The 4,047-nt window shown below is 38.7% G+C and overlaps 1 pseudogene; it reads right to left on the reverse strand.

Annotated features, from left to right (window-relative positions):
* Nucleotides 1-2,007: 2,007 nt before the first annotated feature.
* On the reverse strand, nucleotides 2,008-2,874 carry LOC124973750 (polyglutamine-binding protein 1-like; annotated as a pseudogene).
* Between the last annotated feature and the right edge of the window lie 1,173 nt (nucleotides 2,875-4,047).

Raw genomic sequence — 4,047 nt, forward strand, 5'->3', positions numbered from 1 at the left:
GCAGTCACATTGAGGATATGATGTGAGTGTGGTCATACTGAGGTAATTATGTGTCAGAGGTCACAGAGTATAATATGTGAGTATCAGAGGTCACATTGAGAATATTATGTCAGTGTCAGAGGCCAAGTTGCTGAGGGGGTTTAGACAGCAGGGAGAGAGTGGATATTTGTGTTTTACAGGTCACTTTGATGGTTTTATATCTGAAGTTCCAGTATGGTAATATGTGATTGTCAGAGATAATGGTGAGCAAATTGTATGATATTCAGAGGCCACAGTGATTGTATTATGTGAGTATAAAATCCAGAATGATATGTCAGTGTCAGATGCCAAGTGAGGATATTATATCAGTGTCATCAGCCACATTTAAGATATTATGTAAGATTCAAAGACCTCAGTGAGTATACTATGTGTGTAAGCAGCCACAATTTTGGTATTATGTGTGTGAGTTCACAATAAGAATATTTACTAAAGTAAATCAATAAATATCTACAATTTTCCTTTCAGAATTAATTGAGACTGTATGAACCAATGATTTCTTTCATCAAGTAGGTATTTCTATTACAAAAGAAGTATATTATTTATTCAGAACTCTTCAGTCAAGGTATGGTGGTTTATTATGCCCTCTGTGAACTTAAATCCTTTTAGCCTCCATTATAACTTCCTTTGCCTTTGCAGGAATCCTCCCCATTCTTTCAAATATGACTTCTGTATTTTTAGATATTATGTCTGTGTTCCAAGAAGTAAGAGAGGAAAGAGGAAAGGCAGGAGTCAAAATTTACAAGTGTATTCTATTGAATTTACCAACTCCAGCAGTCCCACGGTAAAAGCATGAGGTCTATTTTGGCATAAGACATTGAGATTAAGAGCCAGACAGGTCATAGAGAATAATAATTGGGCAACAATTTGAAGAGCTAAAACCAACCTTAAGATTTACCACAAGTGAAATTCAGAAAATTAAATAGTGAGTAGAGCATTTCACATTATCTGAAATCAGAAATTAGGCAAAAAATTAGAAGTAAAGATTAAACCTAGCTATATTGACACCAGAGTTCAAAGTATATAAGAATGCATTTATTTGGAAATGAAATAAATCAAGAATGCACCTAGTTATGTTTGTGATTAAGGAAATTGAAATATTGTATAGTAAACAAAATTTTAAATTTCAATTTTGTGGATTTAAACTGGAAAATAATTGTATGTGGTTCACAATCATTTGTAAGGGGAAGTGATAACTTTAATATACTTGATACATTTTTTGCCAGTAAGAACATTACTGTAAAAATGTATTTCCATCATGACTGGAGTGTTTCAGAATTACAATTTCAATATCAGACAGTGCTCAAGCTCACTGTTTCTAAAGATTTCAGTTTTTAGAGCAGTTTTAGGTTTATGGGAAAATTAAGAGTAAGGTACAGAGACTTCCTGTCTATCTCCCACATCCCAATGTGCACAGCCTTCCCCATTATTAACATCTTCCACCATAGTGGCACAGTCTTTATAATTAATGACCCTACATAGACACATCACAATAATCCAAAGTCCATAATTTGTTAGGATTCTCTTTTGGTGTTGTGCATTCCATACAAGTATACTTTTAAAGAAAGCATAGACTTTTTGACAGGGTACTATGATAAAGAGATCTCACCTGTGTAAGTAGTACGGATATTTACTTTACTCTTAGTAGTCTATTGAGTCACATAATATTTCATCCTATCAGACAGATAATATGATTGTATATGGTCAAGAATGTTAAAATTAATTGAACAATATATCCCAAGATATTAAAGCATATGAAATTGAATGTTTCAAAATTACTATGTATGTATGCACATGTGTGTACACAAATATATATTTTTTTCACAGTAAAGCTTTTATTAAAAACACCAGGGGGACTGGGGCAATAGCTCAGTGGTATAATGCTTGCCTAGCATGTACAAGGCCCTGGGTTCAATATCCAATATCATAAAAAGAAAAGAAAACTGCCAGGACTCCAAAGAGAACAAAGGTTTAGTCCTGCTGCTTGGTTCTGGAAGCCTCAGCACTGGCCCGGAGCACAGCCCCTGGGGATGGGTAAGGACGCTGCTGGAAGAGGGGCCCCACTTGCTGTCATATCAGCACCCATTTTAGCCTCATTCCGCTTGGGAAGTCCTGTTGACCATGTGCCCCGGGGTGCATCTGAATATGAGCTGGGGTCCATGGGGTCTAACTCATCATCCTTTCGGCTTGCCACCTTCTTGCTCTTGGGGTAGGGAGCCAGTTCCTCCCGGTGATGGTGGTGTCATTCTTTGCCCTCTTCCTGCCTTGTCATACCCACGGTCCCAATCCCATTCCCTGTCCTGCTCTCTCTCTCTGTCTACTTTGTCATAGCTACTACGCTCTAGATCTCTGTCAGACTTGTCATGATTCCAGTCTGACTTGTCAAGGCCCCAGTCCAGCTTTTCATGGCCCCTGTCTGACTTCTCATGGCCCCTGTCTGACTTCTCATGGCTCCGATCTGACTTCTCCTCAGCATCTGCATTACTGCTCCTCAGCTTCTTGGCAGATTTGGTAACCACGGAGTTGGGGTCATGTGGGGAGAGCCAGGACATGAGGTCTCTGTCCACATTCTAGTAGTAAGGGAGCCCGCAGGATGGGTCGAACACCTTGTACCAGCTCGGTGGCAGGCCCTCCAACCGGGTGGCTTCATAGTCCACAGGATCATCATCATAGTCCTCAGCAATGATCTCTTCCTCAGGTTCAGGCTCCAGATGTTTCAGGATCCCTCTCTTGGCCAAGCGGGTCTGTAGTGCAATAGGCAGCGGCATAGTGGGCAGGTGACAGACCAATACAATCTTGCAGGTAGTGGGAAGGTTGTCAGACTGGCCGATGGCTCCTTCGTTGCCGCTATGATTACCAATACCATATGACTCTATTTTTTCCTCCTCAAAGCACAAAATGATGTCTTCTTCCACAGAGCGTTGAGGTAACTGGGGGACACAAAGGCTGCCCACAAATATATTTTAAAAGGAATAATTCAATTTTATTTAAGTATTTCACTGAAAGTTCCAGAAAAGTTTCAACTTCATAATAAGCACTTCATAAGATGTAGTTCACTTATAAAGAAAAAGATTAATTTTCTTAAACAACAAAAACACATATAAAATTGTTAATACTTTAGTTAGAGACTGCCATTTCATAAGTCACCAGTTCTTAAAATTTAGGTGTCAAGACACTTTTAAAAAAATTATTTGTAGATAGACACAGTACTTGTATTTATTTATTTATTTATTTATTTCAAGTGGTGCTGAGGATTGAACCCATTGCCTCACACATGCTAGGCAAGTGCTTTACCACTTAGCTACAACTCAAGCCCCAGTCAAGATTGTTTGGCAATAATATTTTATGCAAAATTCCAATGTAGGAAGTGTAAGAATAGTGCTCCAACTGAAACAGAAGTCTCTGGAACTCTGCTCTCTGTCTCCTGGTCCAACCCATTTGAGGGTTCTGAGGCAACTACAAATTTCTTAAAACATTATATTAAAATAGGTCATGCAAATAAGTATACCTCTATTTTATTGCATTTTGTTTATTTGCAAGAGTATCAAATAATTTTATTACAGAACTTAATGCCTTTATCTCACTTAAAAAATCAACATGAACCTGAGAAAAGGTTAAACACATCCAAGGCTCACTAGTCCTTGGAGGACAGGAGGGAGCCCTGAACAGGGAACCCACAAACCTTTTTCCTTATGCCTCATGTCTCTGTGTCCCTGTTCACTCCAGGCTTCCATTTTCTGTCACGTCTGACAAGAGAAAACTGACTAGAAGAGTCATGGACCAGAAGGTCACAACCAATTCTAAGGATATCTGATGCAAAGGGCTTGTACATTCTAGCATGTTACTCTGAGAAAAATATTGGATGTGCACTGTCAAATACCTATTCCTCACTAAGTTTTACTGCCCTTTGATACTGGTTATGATCTTTCACTGTAGCTTCTCTTTATCCCAGAACACAAACCCTCAAATCCATGTGCAGTCTCCATGTTCAAGTATAAAGTTGTTTGAGAA

Source organism: Sciurus carolinensis, unplaced genomic scaffold (assembly GCF_902686445.1).
Source record: "Sciurus carolinensis unplaced genomic scaffold, mSciCar1.2, whole genome shotgun sequence".
Classification (NCBI taxonomy): Eukaryota; Metazoa; Chordata; class Mammalia; order Rodentia; family Sciuridae; genus Sciurus; species Sciurus carolinensis.